The following is an 8,188-nucleotide window of genomic DNA, read 5'->3' on the forward strand; positions in this document are numbered from 1 at the left end:
TCTTGTTAACATCAGGGTTTTTTTGCTTTGTTTTTGTTTTTTGAGATGGAGTCTCACTCTGTTGCCTCGGCTGGAGTGCAATGGAGCAATCTCAGCTCACTGCAACTTCTGCCTCCCAGGTTCAAGCGATTCTCCTGCCTCAGCCTCCCAAGCAGTTGGGACTACAGGCGTGCACCACCATATCTGGCTAATTTTTGTATTTCACTAGAGATGAGGTTTCATCATGTGGCCCAGGCTGGTCTCAAACTCTTGAGCTCTGGCAATCCACTTGCCCCGGCCTCCCACAGTACTAGATTACAGGCGTGAGCCACCACACCTGGCCAACATCAGGTTTAAGTTGCAAGTGGATCCCAAAATGCAGCAGATCAGAAAGAAAGTACAAAACAATACAGCCTTTGGGGAAAATGGGACTTGGAAAAAAATCTGCCTTTGCCCACTTTGCTCTCTAATAAACTCCTGTACTTGCACCTAGTTTTCACTTATCGATTACTTTGTTATTTTTCTTTTTTTAGGCAGAATTGCAATCCCAGCTCACTGCACCTCCCAGGTTCAAGCAATTCTCCTGCCTCAGTCTCCTGAGGAGCTGGGACCATAGGCACATGCCATCATATCCTGCTAATTTTTGTATTTTTAGTAGAGTCGGGGTTTCACCATGTTGTCCAGGCTGGTCTTGTACCCTCCCTGAGGTCAAGCGATCCACCCACGTCAGCCTCCCAAAGTGTTGGGATTACAAGTGTGAGCCACCGCCACAGGCCAGAGGAAAAGCATTCTAATAGAGGGGTTAGAATGGACAAAGCCCTGGAGGTAGAGACATACCTTGGCCTTTTGAGCAAATGGGGATGAGACCATGGAAGACAGAATACACTAAACAAGGGCAGAAGGATCCAAGGTGAAACTGGGAGAGGCGCAGGGTAGGCTTTTCTAGGCTATAACGGGGCATTTGGACTTTTTTCCAGTATGGTGAAAAGTAATTGAAGTAACTTACTTAACCTGTTTGTTGTTGTCATTGTTGTTCATCACAATTAGCCATTCATTGACAGTGGCTTGTCGGGGGAAGCCAACATGGAAGCAGGAAGACCCATTAGGAGGTGACTGCGGTAAATGAGACCGGTTGGAGTAGTAGTGGCAGTAGAGATGGAGACAGGCAGAAGAACAATTTGATGATGCATCATGGAGGTAGAAAAAACAAGTCAATAGTATTGACTGCAGGAGAAGAAACGACAAGAATGACTCTGAGGTTTTTGGTTTGAGCAAGTAGGTGAATGGTGAGATGAAGCCTGCAGGAGTAGCAGGTTTAAGCGTTCTGTGTTTAGTATCTGAGACAAGAGCGGGCACGATGGCTTACACCTGTAATCCCAGCACTTGAGGAGGCAGAGGTGGGTGGATCACTTGAGCCCGGGAGTTGGAAACTAGTCTGGGCAACATGGCAAGACCCCTTCTCTACAAAAAAGAAATAAGCTGGGCGTGGTGGCATGTGCCTGTGCTCCCAGTTACTTGGCAGGTTGAGGTGGGAGGATTGCTTGAGCCCGGGAGGTCAAGGCTGCAGTGAGTCATAATTGTGCCACTGCACTCCAGCCTGAGTAATGACAAAGCAAGATCCTGTCTCCAATTAAAAAAAAATAAAAGGAATCTGTGAGGCCAGGCGCGGTGGTTCACACCTATAATCCCAGCACTTTGGGAAGCTGAGGTGGGAGGATCACTTGAGTTCAGGAGTTTGAGACCAGCCTGGCCAACATGGTGAAACCCTGTCTCTACTAAAAATGCAAAAATTAGCCAGGTACGGTGGCTCACACTTGTAATCCCAGCACTTTGGGAGGCCGAGGCGGGTGGATCATGAGGTCAGGAGTTTGAGACCAGACTGGCCAACAGAGTGAAACCCAGTCTGTACTAAAAATACAAAAATTAGCTAGGCGTGGTGGTGGACGCCTGTAATCCCAGCTACACGGGAGACTGAGACAAGAGAATTGCTTGAACCCAGGAGGAAGAAGTTGCCCTGAGCCGAGATCACACCGCTGCACTCCAGCCTGGGTGACAGAGCAAGACTCCGTCTCAAAAACAAACAAAAGGCGGGGGGGCCGGGCGCAGAGGCTCACACCTGTAATCCCAGCACTTTGGGAGCCTGAGATGGGTGGATCACCTGAGGTTGGGAGTTCAAGACCAGCCTGACCAACGTGGAGAAACCCTGTCTCTACTGAAAAAAAAAAAAAGAAAAAGATTAGCTGGGGGTGGTGGCACATGCCTGTAATCCCACCTACTCGGGTGGCTGAGGCAGGAGAATCGCTTGAGCTTGAACCCAGGAGGCGGAGGTTGCGGTGAGCCGAGATCGCACCATTGCACTCCAGCCTGGGCAACGAAAGCAAAACTCCATCTCAAAAAAAAAAAAGGAATCTGTGAGACATCAGGGTGGCTATGTCAATGTCAAGTAGATAGTTATAAGTCGAGTTCAGAAGAGAAGTCTGAGGTGAAAATGTAAATCCACTGAGAGTCAGCAGTATGTGGATAGCACTTAATATCATGCTCTATGTACTGACATAGATATCCACAAGGCCGGGTACAGTGACTCACGCCTGTAATCCCAGTACTTTGGGAGGCCGAGGTGGGTGGATCACTTGAGGTTGAGAGTTCGAGACCAGCCTGACCAACATGGAGAAACCCTGTTTCTACTAAAAATACAAAATTAGCCAGGCATGGTGGTGCATGCCTGTAATCCCAGCTACTTGGGAGGCTGAGGCAGGAGAATCGCTCAAACCCAGGAGGCGGAGGTTGTGGTGTGCCGAGATGGCGCCACTGCACTCCAGCCTGGGCAACAAGAGTGAAACTCCATCTCAAAAAAAAGAAAAAAAAAAAAAGGAAAGATAACCACAATACATTTTGAGGAATTACAAAAAAAGAGTAGCAGAACAGTGTGTTCAAAATTACTCCAAATATGGCAGAAATTATGTTTTTATATATATATATGAAGTCTAAACAGAAAACATCTTGATCAATATAGGTGTCAAACAGCAATGGCCACCTTTGAGGACTGGGTAGGCAACATAAATGGGGCAATTGTTTGTAGCCTCTGTACAGTTTTTGTTTTTTACAATAAATTGCTTTTTACAATTTTTCTTTTTTCTTTCTTTTTTTTTTTTTTGAGACTGAGTCTTGCTCTATTACCTAGGCTGGAATGCAGTGGCAAGATCTCAGCTCACTTCAACCTCTGCCCTCCGTGCTCAAGTAATCGTCCTGTCTCAGCCTCCCTGGTAGCTGGGACCACAGTCACACACAATCCTGCCTGGTTAATTTTTTATATTTTTAGTAGAGAAGAGGTTTTGCCATGTTGCCCAAGCTGGTCTCAAACTCCTGAGCTCAAGCAGTCTGCCTGCTGGGATCACAGGCGTGAGCCACCGTGTCCGGCCTATAGTTTTTGTTTGTTTGTTTGTTTGTTTTTGAGACGGAGTCTCGCCCTGTCGCCCGCGCTGGAGTGTAGTGGCCGGATCTCAGCTCACTGCAAGCTCCGCCTCCCGGGTTTACGCCATTCTCCTGCCTCAGCCTCCCGAGTAGCTGGGACTACAGGCGCCCCCCACCTCACCCGGCTAGTTTTGTTTTTTTTTTTGTATTTTTTAGTAGAGACGGGGTTTCACCGTATTAGCCAGGATGGTTTCGATCTCCTGACCTCGTGATCTGCCCATCTCGGCCTCCCAAAGTGCTGGGATTACAGGCTTGAGCCACCGCGCCTGGCCTGCTTGTTTTTTGAGACAGTCTAGCTCTGTCACCCAGGCTTGAGTGCGGTGGCATGATCTCAGCCCACTGCAACCTCCACTTCCTGGTTTCAAGCGATTCTCGTGCCTCAGCCTCCTGAGTAGCTGGAACTACAGGTGAGCACCAACACAACTGGCTAATTTTTCTATTTTTAGTAGAGACCAGGTTTTGCTATGTTGGCCACATGTTGGTCAGGCTGGTCTTAAACTCCTGATCTCAAGTGATCCACCTGCCTCGGCCTCCTAAAGTGTTGGGATTGCAGGCATGAGCCACCACACCTGGGCTACAATTTTTAATAAAGGAAATTTTTTACAATTTTTTTTTTGAGACAAAGTCTCGCTCTGTCACTCAGGCTGGAGTGCAGTGGGACAATCTCAGCTCACTGCAACCTCCGTCTCTGGGTTCAAGCGATTCTCTTGCATCAGCCTCCTGAGTAGCTGGGATTACAGGTGTGCGCCAGCACGCCCAGCTAATTTTTGTATCTTTAGTAGAGACACGATTTCACCATGTTGGTCAGGCTGGTCTCCAACTCCTGACCTCATGATCCGCCTGCCTCGGCCTCCCAAAGTGCCAGGATTACAGGCGTGAGCCCCCATGCCTGGCCCATTTTTTACAATTTTTAAGGAAAACTACCCATGAGCCCATTTGGTAGCTTGATACTACTAATTAGCAGGCTGTTAGCTGCATGCTTCCTGGGCTCCTTCCATGCACTAACTCCCACCACTAAAGGGCATCTTAACCTCAAGGTGCCTGGGTTTTGATGGTTTTTACTTAATTTGACAAGCATACATAGAGATCCACCATCTGTTAATTAAGAGTCAGGCATGAATAGAACACAATCCCTGCACTTGAGGAGTTTTTCTTTTTTTTTTTTTTTTTTTGAGACAGAGTCTCACTCTGTCACCCAGACCAGAGTGCAGTGGCCCTATCTCGGCTCACTGCAAACTCCGCCTCCCGGGTTCACGCCATTCTCCTGCCTTAGCCTCCCCAGTAGCTGGGGCTATAGGCGCCCACCACCATACCCAGCTAATTTTTTGTAATTTTAGTAGAGACAAGGTTTCACCGTGTTAGCCAGGATGGTCTCGATCTGCTGACCTCGTGATCCGCCCGCGTCCGCCTCCCATAGTGCTGGGATTACAGGCGTGAGCCACCGCGCCCGGCCAAGGAGCTTTTCAATTATTGGTTTTCAACTAACTGCTAGACAAAAATGATGACAGGATGAGCAAAGGATCTTGAAGTTGAGGAATTAATTCTTCAGAGACAACTCTGGAAGGCTTCACAAAGGGGTGACATTTCATTCTTTCAATAAACATTGATTTAGAGCTTACCATATGCAAGATAAAGTCATCAGCTTCATGGAAATTATCTCTAGTTCATAATTCAGAGCCTTATATAATAGAAAATTTGTAAGGCAGGATTGGAAAGATGTAAATTCCAGGCAGAGGGGCTGAAGATGCTGAAGCTCGTAGGAGCAGACTAGAGTATGGAGGATATATGGAGCGTAATAGAGCAGACACTTGGAAACCAGTTAGAAAGATTTTATGTGAACCCAAGCAAGAGAGGAGAATTGAAATGAGGTATGCTCTGAGTTTAAAAAAATATAAGATAGAGTGCAGTAGCCCATGCCTGTAATCCCAGCACTTTTGGAGGCCGAGGCAGGAGGATCCCTTGAGCCCAGGAGTTCAAGACCAGCCTGGGCAATATAGCGTGACCCTGTCTCTATTATACATATATAGATTTTCTTTTTTTAAGAGTAGGGGGCTGGGCGTGGTGGCTCACGCCTGTAATCCTAGCACTTTGGGAGGCCAAGGCAGGCAGATCACCTGAGGTCAGGAGTTTAAAACTAGCTTGGCCGACACAGTAAAACCCTATCTCTACTAAAATACAAAAATTAGCCGGGCATGATGGTGGGTGCCTGTAATCCCCGCTACTCAGGAGGCTGAGACAGGAGAATTGCTTGAACCCAGGAGACAGTGGTTGCAGTGAACGGAGATTGCACCACTGCACTCTAGCTTGAACAGCTGAGTGAGGCTCTGTCTCAAAAAAAAAAAGGAAGACAGCTGGGCACCATGGTGTACCCTGTGGTCCTAGCTACTCAGGAGGCTGAGATGGGAGGATCCCTTGAGCCCAGGAGTTCTACACTGTAAGGCATTATGCAGTTTGGGTGTCCACACTAAATTTAGCATCAATATGGTGAACTCCCAGGACAGGGGACCATCCAGATTGTCTATGGAGGGGTGAAACAGCCCAGGTCGGAAATGGAGCAGGTCAAAACTCCCATGCTGGGCTGGTCTGATGGTAGTGGGTTATTAGAATTTAATAACATTAGTGTCACTAAAGTTGGTATACAACCCCCCACTGCTAAATTTGACTGGCTTAAAAATTTTTTTTTAAAAACTCCAGGCCGGGCGCGGTGGCTCAAGCCTGTAATCCCAGCACTTTGGGAGGCGGAGACGGGTGGATCACGAGGTCAGGAGATCGAGACCATCCTGGCTAACACAGTGAAACCCCGTCTCTACTAAATATTACAAAAAACTAGCCGGGCGAGGTGGCGGGTGCCTGTAGTCCCAGCTACTCGGGAGGCTGAGGCAGGAGAATGACGTGAACCCGGGAGGCGGAGCTTGCAGTGAGCCGAGATCTGGCCACTGCACTCCAGCCTGGGCGACAGAGCAAGACTCCATCTCAAAAAAATAAAAATAAAAAAAAAAAAATAAAAAAAAAAATAAAAACTCCAAAGCTCCCTTGCTGATCAATAGTGGTTGGTCCCTGTGAACAACCACTGCACTCCAGCCTGGGCAACACAGAAAGACCCTGTTTCAAAAAATAAATGGAGACAGACCCCTTAAACATATTAGAAGTCCAGTGAATAAGACAACTTGTGTGCGGTGGATGTTGGTGGGGTTGAGTAAAAGGGAAGATGTTGAGTTCCATTTGACACAAGCCAAGTTCCAGGTGCATTGTCTTATGCCTGTAAACCCAGCACTTTGACCAGCCCAGCACGGGAGTTTTACACCTGTAATCCCAGCACCTTGGGAGGCCAAGGCAGGTGAGGTCAGGAGAGGTCAAGGCAGGTGAGGTCACCTGAGGTCAGGAGTTTGAGACCAGCATTACTAACACAGTGAAACCCTGTCTCTACTAAAAACACAAAACTTAGCCAGGCGTGGTGGCACACACCTGTAATCCCAGTTAGGAGGCGGAGACAGGAGAATCACTTGAACCCAGGAAGCGGAGGTTGCAGTGAGCCGAGATCTAACCACTGCACTCCAGCCTGGGCGACAGAGTGAAACTCCGTCTCAAAGGAAAAAAAAAAAAGCCTGGAAGTTTGGGGTGAGTTATTCTTTTTTTTTTTTTTGAGATGGAATCTCACTCTGTTGCCCAGGCTGGCAGGCTGGAGTGCAGTGGCACAATATTGGGATGGTCTGGATCTCCTGACCTTGTGATCCACCTGCCTCGGCCTCCCAAAGTGCTGGGATTACAGGTGTGAGCCACGGCACCCGGCTTTTTTTTTTTTGTTTTTTGAGACAAGGTCTCATTTTGTTATCCAGGCTAGAGTGCAGTAGCACAAATACAGCTCATTGCTGCAGCCTCAACCTCCCAGGCTCAAGCAATCCTCCTGCCTCAGTCCCCCAAGTAGCTGGGACTATAGGCATATGCCACCAGGCCCAGTTAATTTTTGTTTTGTGTTTGTTTGTTTTTGTTTGAGATAAGAGTCTTGCTCTGTTGCCCAAGCTGGAGTGCAGTGGCACGACAGGCTCACTGCAGTCTCTGCCTCCCATGTTCCAGCGATTCTCCTGTCTTAGCCTCCGGAATAGTTGAGATCATAGGCACCCTCCACCATGCCTGGCTAATTTTTGTATTTTTAGTAGAGACGGGGTTGCACCATGTTGGCCAGGCTGGTCTCGAAATCCTGACCTCAGGTGATCCGCCCACCCTTCCTCCCAAAGTGCTGGGATTACAGGCGTAAACCACCATGCCTGGCCTGTTTGTTTTTTTGAGACAGAGTCTGGCTCTGTAGACCAGGCTGGAGTGCAGTGGCACCATCTTGGCTTACTGCAACCCCCTTGGTTCAAGCAGCTCCCCTGCCTCAGCCTCTCGAGTAGCTGGGACTACAGACACATGCCACCCCACCAGGCTAATTTTTGTATTTTTAGTAGAGATGGGGTTTTGCCATGTTGGCCAGCCTGGTCTCAAACTCCTGACCTGAGGTGATCTGCCCACTTAGTCTCCCAAAGTGCTGGGATTACAGGTGTGAGCCACTGTGCCCAGCAGTATTTTTTTGTAGAGACAGGGTTTCGCCATGTTGGCCAGGCTGCTCCCAAACGCCTGGGCACAAGCCATCTGCCCACCTCAGTTTCCTAAACTGCTGGGATTACAGGCATGAGCCAGCACACGCAGCCTCCAGGCTTTAACTTGGTGGTGTCATTCACCGGGAGGATGAAAATAGGGG

The sequence above is a fragment of the Chlorocebus sabaeus genome, chromosome 1, assembly GCF_047675955.1.
Source record: "Chlorocebus sabaeus isolate Y175 chromosome 1, mChlSab1.0.hap1, whole genome shotgun sequence".
Lineage (NCBI taxonomy): Eukaryota > Metazoa > Chordata > Mammalia > Primates > Cercopithecidae > Chlorocebus > Chlorocebus sabaeus.